General features: G+C 39.7%; 1 protein-coding gene across 2 annotated transcripts in view; it reads left to right on the top strand.

The window, feature by feature from the left end:
* rsrc1 (arginine and serine rich coiled-coil 1) overlaps nt 1–14,628 on the top strand; it is a 140,740-nt gene that overhangs the window by 116,939 nt on the left and 9,173 nt on the right. The window lies entirely within an intron of this gene.

The following is a 14,628-nucleotide window of genomic DNA, read 5'->3' as shown; positions in this document are numbered from 1 at the left end:
GGAAAATATTCCTGGCACCCTTTGGGGCCCTATATTATAATATAGGGGACATCCATTGACATCACACCCCCCACTATTTGCTCGTTTGGGGTTGTTATATCCTTTGTTCCACAGCATGACATGATGACTCAAACCAATAAGGAGCAACTAAATAATTCAAAACGACTCGTAGATGGTCTCGATGTACGGTACATTAATTTGTTTCATTTCTGACTTAGTGGAGTTATGCAACGCCTCAACTACAAATATTGGTCAGAGCACAGAAAACACGGTCGTAGAAGAATATCAATCCCATTCAAACTGACTCAAAAATTTTTAAGATGAATTTAAAAATGACCAAACGTCCCTGTTAATTACACATTCCTGGCATCACACTGACGATGCCCCTTGGTAAATGCTGGGTCACAATCTTCATATTACACTTATTCTAAGCTGGCTGCAACTAGTATAGCTATCAATAGATACATTTGTTGAGTTTAGTGTCACACACTCTGTCATTGTTGAAGCAGGCTATATGAATATCGTCTCTCATCATGCCCATAGCCTCGTGACCACACTGTAATTTTCTTCTGGCGACTACTACCAGCAGGATAATGCACCGCGTCACTAAGATCAGATCATCTCAAACTGGTTTCTTGAGGTCACTGGTCACCAGATCTCAATCCAGTGAAAAACATTTGGAGTGTGGAGGAACAGGAGATTCACATCATGGATGTGCAGCAAGCAAGTCTCAGAAAATGTGTTGCTGTCATATCAATATGGACCAAAATCTCTGAGGAATGTTTCTGACACCCCCATGAATCATCTCTGCTGTCAGGAAGTAAAACAATGCAGAAGGCAAAGGGGGGGTCCAACCCGATACTAGCAAGGTGTGGCTAATAAAGTGGCCAGTGTGTGTAGTTTATTTTATACTCTCAGAATAAAGGATATACCAGTTTTAAACTGTTGTCTTTCTATTGGCTATGTGATCTACCGCTGGACTCGAGGGAGGCACTGTATTGCTGTTGTGCACTCCGAGCTGAAGAAAGATCCGTCTCAGTGATTTTGATGTAAGAAAATCTGGTTTGTATCGACTGGGTATTGATTAGTGGAGTTGGCCTCATCTCCTGTCGTTACTTCAGATAAATGGCCTTATTTGTTGTGTTATTATGTTCAACACAATCATGCCAGGAACAGTCAGAGGAGTATTGAACCGACACTTCATTGGCTTCATGGCTTCTATTTGTTCCAGGAATTAAAGGATGTTCTCTGCCAGTACAGCACTGCGAATTGAGCACACTGACGGTCAATTACACCATCACTTTAAAGATCTTTTTCAAACACAATATTACTGAAGAACAGTCAGGGTTATATCTGACTTTCTGTCGTGCCTAAATCAGGACTGATTTAGGGATAAATAAAGCCTGGGATTGAGTGTAGCCATCCTTCTTTTTCTTCCTATTCATTCAGGTTTGTGGTCCCCCCCACCCTTGAAATGATTAGTTATGCATGGCTTGTAAGCACTGAATCAGAGTTATGGTCCCTGGGGAAATAAATTTGGCAGAAAATCAGTGTGAGAAGATTTAATTATCACGAGGAGACCTTTTTTCCTTGCCTTGGCCCACTGAAGCCCAAATGCCTTTCCTCTCCTTTCCTTTTCCGTTCTGTGCTCATCTCCAAACGTGGCAGCCGGGGGGGAAAAAAAGCCCCAGCGTTCATGCTGCATGCCAGCCCTCTGCTTGCCTCCCTTCTCCCCCCAATTTGTTTCATTGCATGGTAATAAGTAAAGCAATTACTGCTTTATTGATTCTTCATCACGGCAAATTTAAGGCTGATTTTCTTTTCCCGCTTACTCCTCACCCACCCCACCCCACCACCACCACCTTCATCCCTTCGGAAATGGCACAGCAAGGTGATTAGTTGACCTCCTGTCCTAAGCGCTGCTGGTCTTGTGAAAGAGTCACAGTGAATGCCGAATTCTCCTAACCCCATTTGATCTCCCATCCCCCTTGTCCTGGACTAATGGGATGCCGATGCCGCCCATGGTGGCTGTCACATCCACAGGGAAGGAAGCCATGGCTTGATAGTTTCTGTAAGGATGACTATGGAATGACATGTTTAACTCAATAACAGTGGGGAGCTGTCTGTGCCATGGGCTACATTACTCAGAAATTGACCATGTATCCTTTTTACACTGACTTCATCCAGGAAAACCAGGCAAATGATTGACAGAAACCTTTTACCCTCTGTCACTCCTAATCGTTTCTGGGGTTGCCCTTATCAATTAACCTGTTGCCACTAAACCAATATCCAAAGAGTCACCAGCTTAAAGCATTTTATGGGTACTTTGTAGAAGATATCAGATACCTAATAACATCTTCTATTAGACTAAGATTTGAAAAAGCTTTTATTTTTTACTTTGTATTTGTTTTTTACCTTATAGATTTGTATTTAATACTAAATTGAACTCATTCTCTTAGTCTGCCATTCTGTCCAGTAGCTGACTGTTGAGTCAACTGGAGCAGGTAGCCTTACTAAGTAACCAGCTGGTTATACATCCAGTATTTCTCTAGGTAGGTCAGAAAAGCTAAACGCATAGTATTTTTAAGGATGCTTACATGAAAAAGATTAAATTTAGTTATTAAATTAAAATTAAAATATCAAATTTTATAATTAAATTATCAAATTTTTGTTTTGTTTGGCGTGTGTGTGTGTAGGACAAATTTTTACTTTTTGGTTTTAAATAAAAATAATATGTTATTGATTTTTAATCAGCAATACGTCTTAATACATCAATACTGTGGCGTTTTTCTTTTCTTTTTTTCTCAAGGTTGTTTAGATTTAGATTCCAGGCTATTGTCAACATATCAACATATGAAAAAGGCTGCACATACCCCATCCCACTCACACACACAGGGGCTGACACATATCTGGACTTGATCAGCAACAGTCTGGTCGGTTATGCCTGGCAGGGTGGACAGACTGCTGTGATTAGACACACCCACAGACTGCTGCAGGTCAGAGTGCTGACATATTGGGGAGGCCCCTGGCCATGTGTTGGCCCCTGCTGGGTTTGTCATGAGACATTAGAAGTCTCTTAGGATTTTGTGTGGCTGTGTTTTAGTCCCCCTGTGGGGACCCTCAAGTATGTTTTAAGGTGAGAATTTTATGAACAAATACAGGAGTGAAGTAGCAGTTTGCAAAAATACTGCTATAAGCAGGGTGACATTATTTATTTATGATTTATTTAATCTATTTCATCTAATTTCAAGTAAACGTCCTAAAGGTTTTCATTGAAATTTGAAACTTTTCATTGTATTTTCAGCAATTACGGGAATTCCCTGAAACTTACGAGTAAGCCTGTTGTTATATTTAAGCATAAATATAAATATTTTCTTTTGTAATAGGAAGACATTAATGTTTGTAATAATTGGAGTATTTGTAAGATCAACGTTAACACAGTACATCAGGTATAATCAAGTGCTCTAGCATAAAAAGAGGTGGTTTTAGTTAATATTAGACAAATCTTTGTTGAGGTTGAAAAATTAACATTCACTAGATGGCCCCAGAAACCTGTGAAGGGGAATGAAAACTTTTTTAAGTGCCAGTTTAAGAGGACAAAAATATGTGAAAAATCTGCTGAGACTCAGTGGTTAAGATAAATACAACCAGCAGTGTCAGACTGGACAGGACTTCAGATAACTGGCTTATCTTTGCCTGTCCTCAAACACCAGCAGGCACAGAGAGTAGATGACTCCCTCGGTGCATATTGTTCTGAACATTGCCCAGACAATGTATATTGATAATGAAGTGTGACAGTGGAGTATCTATTTAAAACACCCACCAATTATGTCATACTATGTATTATGCTACATATAAATAAAGTATCTATTTAAGGCAGGAAATAACCATGGAACTAACACACGATTTTTATTTTGCTTGATGCATTTTTAAGGCATATAACTAAAATTTGAATGCTTCCAGCCCACTTTTCTAGCTGACCTGCCCCTTCCTTGACCTTCTATCACCTTCTAATAAAAGTTCAGAGAGGAATCGTCCGACTGACGTTATCAGAACAAATGCATAAGGTTTTTGAAACATTGACATCTTTTTATTTTATCCAGCTTTATTTAAAACTCCTGTTAAAATTTTACATTTGGCATGTTACAGTTTAGATGTCTACTAAGCAGCTGACTGCTGACTTATCCGAAGCAGGTAGCCTAACTATTTAAACAACTTGTAAATCTTCCAGTGATGCTCCACATGGACTGGGACCTCTAAAACATATAGTATTTTTTAACATGTGTACCTCAAGACTACTAGGACATGTTACTCTTTCTGAATTTAAAAACTGTTTATACATCAGTACTCTAGCATTTTTTTAAGGTTATCATCCCATAAAAATGTCATATTTGCCAATGCCTACTTAAAAAAAAGTATGTGCTTCTCTTCTGCTTCAAAATACAAATAATGTATTTGTATACTTTCTTTGACCACCTATTTAGAATTAGCTCCACCTGAAGTTTATACTAACACAGTCATGGAGCATACTTGCACATCTGCTAGATTTCAAGGATATCTGAAAATGACATTTTACTCATTCATCTTGCATTCATTCATTCATTTTTTGCTCACTCATTCATGCATTTACATCCTATTTTATAGACCATGAAGAAATGTATGGATTTACATTCAAATAACACTGTCACTGTAGGTATGTTATGATTTTACATGACTTCCTTTAAAGGAGAGTTATGTTCAACTCGTTGCCAAGGTTGTTAGTCCACAACTGAGGTCATCCGGAGAGGAGGTGGGCAACATTTGCCTAATTAATTACTACTCAGACACTGCGCGCACGCACGCATGCATGACCATGACCTTTACTTATATAGTTTGTAGCAGACCACACAGAAAGGACACACACACATATACAGAGGCTGCCAGGAGCCAGCAGAGTTAAAGGGAGAATCAATTACAACTCAACTAAGGGGAAAGAGTTGGCTGCTTGATGGGTACTTGTCAAGACGACTGTAGGTCACAAAGTGTGTGCAGGCGTGTGGGGGTGGGTGTGTGTGTGTGTGAGTCTGCTGTGTGTGTGCTGACATTCATGTGTTAGTCTGTTAAAATCGAATCCATTTCCAGGATTCTGATTACATCATTTTCATTTTAAGGACCTTGCTCCAATTAAGTAATTAGTTGCTTGGTGTTTCCCTAATTATAGAGTTGTTCGTGAAAGAGCTGCTGACCGGCCTGGGATTGAAAAATGGAGACCAATGCACTTTTTTCCCTGCACTTACACACACACCCCTACATTCGACACACACACACGCAGCCCGGTTTAAAATCAAGTTAATGCAGTCAAACGCTTGTTATTTCTGGTAAAGGGCAGGGCGGATGCTGCATTTCTAATCACACTAAAACAAGACTTTACTTAATAAAAAAGATATAATAGTGACTATATACAAAAACAATGAGTTTATCCTGACATTCAAAAACTTTTTGGCAATTCTTGCTTTTTTGTTGTGTTTTGTCAAATTGTGTCAAATGGGAAACAAAATTTAATAAAGCAAGGACCCCGCCCATACCCGTTTGCAAACAGTTCACACAAAAAGTAGCTGTGATATCTTGAACACCTCACCGCTCAGCCTGTGAAAACGTCGCAGTTTAACGAGATTCTGTGACACTGCCCAGACTGAGGACATCGACTAACACTCATGCTTCTCTCTTTTTTCCTCTTTCTCAAGAACACACACACACGTGTGTAAGAGAAGCTCACCCAGCTGGTTTTGGTTAGTTCTTCATGTTTGCAGTCATCACTGAGCTGGCAGGTCAGCATAGTGAGTCGGGACCATTCCAGGTCAATTTGCCCCTTCACTAATTCATATCCCCTTTTTGTATCCACAAAATGCCATTTCATCTCAACCTACTTCCTGTTGGTACCTTTAAGTTTAAAGCGGTTTCTTAAAATCAGTTAATTCTCACGGCATAGTCATGTATAACTTAAATTTAATTGTATTTTCTTTTCTTCCCTAAATATTTTATACTATACCATATTCCACTTATTATAGATCACATCTCAATTGGGTCTGTTGACTTTTTGGAAAAATTTTGAGTAGCCTTCTTCTGTTCATCATATTTACTACAGTCAGATATTCATATTTCCTTACAGTACTGTGTGAAAAGATTATAAGATATTACTTCAAATAATATGCTTTCAAAACCAACCTCCCCAAAGTGGTGGCAAATTGACGCATTGTCACTTTGAAACTTTTCTTGGCACACTTCAACCACTACTTAAAAAAGCAAAAGAAGGAAATGCCGAAGGGGTGAAATTACCCGCAAACCTCAAGAATGGTGTCTTGTGAGACGAGCCAGCAGCACAGTGCCTATCAAACTTGCATAATAGTATGACGCTGCACACCCTAAACACCACTCCAAGTACCTACTGCAGTCTCCAAAGTCCTTTGCAGTCTATGGGATGTTCCTTTTGTTTTTTGGGGGGGGGTTGCAGTTCACAACTGCACACAGCACAATAAACAATGAATCATTTAATGACTTCTCATTTAAGTTTTTGTTAAGGTAAGGGTTAGGAAATAAGAGCAAAGTGGGCCAACATTTTTCTTGATGCTTTGCAGGATCGCATAGCATCAAGGACCTTTATGTTCCACAAATTGTGTGTGCAAAAGATGTCTGCTTGGCACAGACTAATGCCGCCAACTTCTGATGATATTTATGCAATTAAACCAAAGCGATAAACACCACGACTAAATTTAAAAATTGTTACTTAACAAACAGGACCAAACACAAAAATCCACCAGAGACTATAAAGCCATCTAAAACCCATGAGGACACTGATGATAAAACAAATACAAAGAAGTGTCCTGTGAGCAAGAGTTAAGAACTATGTCATACAACCATATTTCTTTAAAGAGCATGAATGGAAAATTACTTTAAATTGTTGGTTGTCTGGGCGTGCCATGGTGGCGTAGGGGTTAGCGCGACCCACGTTTGGAGGCCTTGAGTCCTCGACGCGGCCGACGCGGGTTCGACTCCCGGACCCGACGATATTTGTCGCATGTCTTCCCCTCTCTCCTTCCCCCTTTCCTGTCAGCCTACTTTCATATAGGGGACACTAGAGCCCACAAAACTAGAGCTCAAAAAAATAAAAATAAAAAAAAAGTCAAGGGTAAAATTACCAGCTCCATTAAAGTGACCAGCTTTACAATAAATAATTTTCATTAATGTGACAGTCGGCGAATGCCAGATTTACTTCAAAGTGAAGCCAGACCTGCATATTAAGCTGCTCTAACAGGATTGTTGAATAAAGGGGTCTGTTAATGGGAGGGATTCAGCTGAGTGACGGAGGAGAGAGAAGCGGTGAGTAAAGAGGGATCAGCAGAGATTTGGACGCCGATATCTGAGCATGACGCGTGGCTGCCATGTCATCCTGTCATTAGCAGGTTATTTGGATCTTTAATTCATCATTCAGACCTTTATTGACTGCAGAGTGGAAGATCACTATCAGTAGGAGAAGATGGGACAGAAGTGTGTGTATTTGAGACACTCAGTCCCCAGCTGCTCCTCATTTCCTGATGCCAAACAGATATCATATAAGATCATATAAGCCTGAGGTTAAATAATGCTCAAGGCAGCATTTTTGACATATTATAGTCTTTGCTCTAAATTGTTCCAATAAAGGTTTTCACTACGAAAGCAGAGTATTTGTGACAGGCCTTGATGATCGTGACAGGATTTGACAGAAATCCACAGAGACCGTTTGACACTGATAACAAGGTGAGCACCACATGGGATCACTTGGCCTGTTTTGCTAAATAGAGCATCGCTACTATAGCACGGCTGCAGACACATGCAGCGTTTTTAAAAGAGGGGGTCGGTATAAGATGTATAAGTAACCGTGCTTGGTGTGTGCAGTCTCCTGGGAGCTCAAATTAGAATAGCTCAGCCACCTGCTCTGTCATTGGACATCGCCCCACTCATATTCCAGCTTACAAACACATACATACATCTAAAGGCGCTCCTCTGGGACAGACTCAGGACATCTGGCTCACGCTGGTGGAGTTTTCCTTAATTTAGCATGACCCGTTGACCCTGGCCGCCACACATTTTAGGCAGGTGTCAAAAAACAGCATCACAAGTCATTGTTGCAATACAACCATATGTGAGCAACCTAATGTTCACATTTTTATTTTATTGGGGAAAGAAAACTCTGCACTTGCAGCTCTGGCCAGAGGTTTAAATTCATTGTTCACTGACATAATTGCTATAAATTTTTTGTCATGTTGTTCTTTTTCTAGTCTGAAATGACTAACATTGATAACATACAAATTTGAATTCATGTCCCATTTGCTAAGGTCCACTCAGGGTATTCATGCACACCTCCTTCTATTTGCACCTTGAACCTTTGCTTCCTGCACAAAACATTTCAGAAAAACAGCATCACATTTATGATCAAACATAGCGGTGGTAGCTTGATGCTCTGGGGCTGCTTCAGGAATTGTGCTGTAATTCATGTGATTAGGTTGGCTATCAGTTCCACATCTGTAATCTCACACCTGGATGACTCAAAAAACAAAAAATAATGGCCTAGTCAAAGTCCCAAATTAAATCACAATGAGATGGGGTGGCAGGACCTTAAATAGGCCATTTAATATGACAGAGTTAGAGTAATTTTGCAGAGGAGAATGGGTCAAAGCTCCTGCACAGCAATATAAAAAGTGGTTATGTGGCATAACCTGTCATTAGGTTTAGAGGCTAATTACTTTTTATATAAGGTCTGGTTAGTTAAAATCATTAGAAAAGTTCATTTTGTGTTCACTCAGGTTATTTTTATCTGATCATGTGAGATTTATGAAGCATTTAAGTGTGACCAAAAATAAAATGAAAAAAACCCAGAAGAACTGTAAGAGGTGCAAGCCTTTGTATAACGCTACAAGGCTTCAGTTTCTTGATTTCCACCCTCCGTCAGTTGGAGAAATGTCAAGCCTCATCTGTATGAAATCATTTAGTGCAGATCAGCAAATGTCTTCAGACATATTTTAATAAGCAGCTCCATCTTTTTTCCTGTTACTGCTTAGTCCAGTTCCCAGGCATGCACTGCAGCAGCCTGTTGTTTGGGCCTGGAGAATCGCACATTAAAGACTCCGACGCAGGCAGGATGCTGCTGCTGAGAACAGGGCCAGACCGAAGCCCCTCTATCGCCCCCAGCACACAGCCCTGCTAAGCTTGACTCAGTTTGATGCCAAGTCTTGCGAGCGTGTGCGCGTGCATTCATGCATGTGTGAGTTTACTCAGCTCAGGGGTTACATAAACAAGAGCAGCTTAGCCTACAGGTAAGGCCCACGAGAGACCAGCCGAGACAGAGAGAGCGAGATGCAGCGCCTGGTCTCTCTTTACCGTGGCGTTCCCCTGATGTTGTCGCCACTGCTGGAGCTGGATCTGTGCTAATGAAGCTGGAAAATGACTAAAGGAGATTGTAAACAAAGTTAGTGCGCTGACACACAGCAAATGTGCTCCTTTTGTTAAGAGTGGTGGAGGCAAGCATCCGTGCACGTGTTTGTATGCTTCCCAGATGAAGAGATGGGGAGGACGTAGGCGGACGGGATTTTGGAGGTGGAGGCTGGCAGCAGGGCACTTGGCCACTGGTGCAGAGAGAGAGGAAAAGAGAGAGTGGGGCAAGGAGTGGGGATGGTGATGGCGAGGGGGGGCAGCGGAGATAAATCATTAGAGAGCAGGTTATTGGAAATGCAGAGAGATAAAAGAGTGAAGAAGCCAGTAATTGCCTTAAAGATCAGACTACAAAGCATTACTTTAGATTTTACAAGGCCAGCCGGCAACAAAAGAGCAGTAATTTATGAGCTCAGTGTAAAAGAATAGCATAATTACATTAAAAATTAATGCTAATGAGGGCTAAAATGGGGAAGGTGGTTATTATGAAAGTTTGTATTCATCTTCCCTGGCTTGAATGATGGCTAGTGGCTTGATTAATGGCTTAATTTCTATCAATTAGCAGGCAAAAAAAATCTCCACTGAGACGGGGCCTAAATTGAGCATTGAATTACACATTTTTACCACGGCACAGGGAGAGAGATGGCTACCGAAACCTGGGAAATAAAGAGACACTGCTGAGTGTGTACTTGTGAAGATAAGACATGAAATCCCAAACTTAAACGTCTATCCCAGGATTCCTGCACAGTCTGGAAGCCATTTGAAATTTGATTCAAGTATTTTACAATTTTAGATAAGTGGGAAAACAAAACAGTAGAGCGTAGACAAAGTTTCGGAACTTGCGTCATTGCTTCATTTTTTTCATGGTGATCTTTTAAAAAGTCCCAACAATAATTTGTTCCAAACAGTGAGCTTTTTATGCTGCTTTTATATAATAAATGCAAACTGGTTTTCAGTTAGATGTGATAAACAAAGAAAGTATTTTTGGTTACTGAGTGAAAAACCACACATGCACTCACACTTAAACACCTTTAAGGATTTAATGGATGAAGATAAAGTGGGAATTATTTAGTAGGAGGGAACTACTTTGCATTCCATCCATCCATCCATTCATCCATCTATCATGGGTTTTTTTGTTTTGATTTTTTATGTTCTATATTTAAAGCTTGACCACTGTGCAAGTTTCTCCAATAAATTCATAGTTAACCTGTGAATCCAAACCTTAAAATAAGTTGCATATGGACTAAAATGAAAATTTGAGCTGAGAAAATCAGAAATTTTAAAATGAGCAGTTACCATAAAATGCTATGATGTTTTGTAAAATGTTTGGTTTTTATCTTGTCAAATGTGTTGTGCTTGGAGAAATGCAGAAAAGCAACACAAAGAAAATTACATTTAAAACAAGTCTTTAAAATTTTTGAGCTCTTTAAGAAATCCTGTGTGCTGTAATTCAGCTGGCTTATATTAGAAACCATTCAGCAGTCCCAATGTTGTTTAACTAAACATCAATTACATTACAATCATAAATTAAGGAACACTGTTTGCACACTTTTACAACTTATTTATTTAATATGTTCATTAAAAGACTTTACATTCCATTTCCTAAAAACTAACAAACATGTCTTTATAAAACAAGCAGTTAGTTCCTCTTTTGTTCATCTTTACCACATATCAACAACAACAAGGTCTGCAGTAATTCAGCTGGCTCGTCAGTGAAGTCACTTACTGGAATTAATCAGCAGCAGCAGCAATATATTCAGCTCAGCTACTCTTGATTGACAAACTCTCGAGCAAAGTCAAGTTTACAAAGACAACACCTCTGCAGCCCAAAAGCTTCAGCTCGTCCTGTGCATATGCGCTGTGGAACAGCCCCCTCTTTTGGTGTCTCAGCGTAACTGCTGAGAAACGCTCCTGCCTTCAAGGATTAAAGGAGACCATCTGAAATCAGTTTCCATTGGCTGGTTTGATTTCCCTTTCTCGTCTTGGGGTCTTAATCAATGAAGTGGACAAACAGCTATTTAGGGAGAACAATAGCCTATTGATTTTGAGCCACTCATCAGCACCCCTGTCTATCTTACTAATTTCAGTAATGAGATGGCGAGAGCTTTTTGACTCTGTTTTTTTTTTCTTGTTTTTTATAAATCAGAGCAAAACACGTTTGCACAGATGCAATTACGAAAGGACTTTTTGGCCCACAGCTTCATAGCTAATAATGAGGCTGTTCTCACCTTTATTCCTTTTCCAGGTTGTTAAATTTCCAGCATGAAGCAGCCGCTACTGTGCATTTAATTGCGCCTCCTTTTGTTTCCTTACTGCTTCCCTGCTCTCAGATTTCGCTCTAACCTCCTCTCATCGCTGACAGAGAAGCGTTCCTAATGCGGTGACAATCGAGTCGACCTGTTAAATTAATTTGCCAGATAATGTGTCAATATTAAATATCAACTTTGACCTCCTTGAGCTTCAGAGTGCGCTCGCCCAGCTGGAGTATTGATTTTTTTTGCCCGCCTCTGAGCTCACTTGGCCCGCACTCAAAGTCCATTATTTTTGATTTTCTCGTGAAATACATATCTTTACCCGCTGACATCTGACAAACAGCATATGGAAGTCATTTTATCTACCAATAATGTGTTTGTCAAAAAGTCTGAGGTCTTAATGGATTCCTGCTCTGCACGCGGAAAGCATCCGCCAACGAGATGCTGGTAGATGTGTGTGTGGGTTTGTTTGTTTGTGTTGATGAGTCTGGGTATTGTTTATGTAGGGCATTCATGCTCAAAGGACAGCAGAGATGGGAAGGTAATTGGAAAAAAAATGAATTAATTGTGCTGAATTAATTGTGGGTTAGTCACAAGCGTGAGTTTCCATTCAAACATGCACACAAACACACATGATTGCTGTGTGAAGGACAGTCCACAGTCTCCAGGAGGATATTGGGCCCGTGTTCAGGCTCCCATCTAGAAGCCCCAGTCAAGGTAATGACTATTTTTGGAGCCACATCTCCCCGTGCTGGATGACAAGCCGATAGTCTGTCACATAGGACGGCTTAATTCAACTCGTCAGTCAGTTGTCCAATTCTGCAGCGCATTAAAATCAGACCAGAGTTGTTGAAGTGCTATTATGAAGCTTAATAAAGTGTGTGCGTGATAGAGGGTGACATTTTGCTGTGAAGGCTGGACCAAATATTCATTTATTCATTAAACGCCGGGGCCGTAAAGATGTGTTGTGACACCCTTTCTATAGCTGCTAATGGATTGAATTAAATCCTTTTTATCAGCTCCAAATGCATACTGTATTTGAGTATGCTGGTAAAAGTATTCACACCCCTTAAAGATTTTTCACATTTTGTCACATGACAACTGCAAACCTGGATGTTATTATGTTGGGATTTCATGTGATAGACCAACATAAAGTATAAATGTGAAGCAAAAGGAAAATATTCATGCTTGGATACTTGGTCTTTAAGTTGTTTTTCAAGTATAAATATGGGATAGTGTTGCATATATTTGTCTTTAGTCCCCTTTACTCTGATACTTCTAAATAGAATCCAGTTTAACTACCAAAAGTTGCCTGATTGGTTAAATTGAGTCTACTACCTGTGTACGGTTTAAACATAGCCGTTTCTCTGCAGATCTGAGGTTTGTCAGAAAACATTACTGAAGACCAATTAACACATACTCTACACCAATTAACTCTACACTGACCTGTAGATGGGTCAAGGATAAAGTTGGGGAGACATTTAACAGCACTTTTACACTGCAGAATTAACATGCAATATAACAAGCTGACTTGCCCTGTGGAGTACCTCAAGGACCTGTTCTGGGGTATTTTCTCATTTTGCTGTACATTCCCTTTTTTCCAAATTATCAATATATGGACATCATCTCTATGCTGATGATATCCATAAATCCAGTTATGTTGGAACCAAGCCAACGATGGATCACGATAATCAGAGAAGTGGCCTAGAGCCTACCAAAGAGTAACTTTGGAGGGCCTGTAGGAGACCACATCTTCATTTGAAGGATCTGTTGACAATGCAACAAATCCCTTCACTTTGCTACAAGTTATATAGAATACAGCATAAACATGCTTTGGGGACAGTAAAGTTTGTTAGAGATAATGCAACAATGGATAAAACTAAATACAAGACATTATGAAAGAGAACATGTTAGCTACAAAACCCTTTAGACTACGACAGAGTTTTGCCACCCATCAGGACATTGATCCTAAACATTCAGCCAGAGCTACAATGGGATGTTTTTGATTGAAGTGATTTCATGTTAGAATATTCTAGATCTAAATCCAACTGAGAATTGCAATTCTTGAAAATTGCTAATTATTTGGTCTAGCTCAGCTTGAGCTATTTTGCAAGAAAGAATGGGTAAGACCTAGCCTGGCCATTGTCTTCCTACAAAATTCTGCTAAATCCTCATCTCACGTTTTTCTACTTAGCTGGATTCCTCTGGTTGAATTCCAATCGGGCCAATCAGAAGAAGGACATTGATTTTGTGCTTTGTTTTTTAATTGTAATCTTCCTGTATAGGGTTGTGGTGTGGCAATGGCAGTGGAGGAAGTGAACAAAGACATTCAGTCTTTATTATACTTGGAAATGACCACACTTCCAAAAAGATTACAGTCGGAGCAACACAAATGTTTAAGACACTGACTCATCACATACATTACGACCAAACATTAGCAATTGGGTAAAATTTAGTCCAAGCCTCCAGGAAGCAATTGTTTCTCAATAGCCGGGGGTCCAGGCCCTCTGTGTGAAGCAAATGGGCTGGTTTTTACCAGGCTATATAACATTTTCAGTCTTAGATGTGTAAAGTTGCTAGTGTCATACACCAGACATAGACATTTGCTATAATTACAGTACAAGTACAAAGTATTGGTGCACAATACAAATTTACAAAAAAATATGAAACATTGATATTTTTCTTTTACTTCACAATAATTCTCCTCTTTATTTGTTCTGTCAAATGGAATACTAGTAGCATACAACAAAGTTTGTGGTTGCAATGGTAAAAAGGGTTCAAGGAATGTAAATACAAGGTACTATAGGTATTCTATCATGATACAATGTAGGCATTTAGAACTTAAAAAAGGACTTAATTCAGTCCAAAAAGAGTTACATCATGGCCCCAATGTGTAATCAGTGAAAATCTCATTCACCCTTCATAGCAAAAT

Source organism: Xiphophorus maculatus, chromosome 18 (assembly GCF_002775205.1).
Source record: "Xiphophorus maculatus strain JP 163 A chromosome 18, X_maculatus-5.0-male, whole genome shotgun sequence".
NCBI classification, from domain to species: domain Eukaryota; kingdom Metazoa; phylum Chordata; class Actinopteri; order Cyprinodontiformes; family Poeciliidae; genus Xiphophorus; species Xiphophorus maculatus.
The sequence above is the reverse complement of the archived record's forward strand: the minus strand, read 5'-3'. Positions and strand labels throughout refer to the sequence as shown.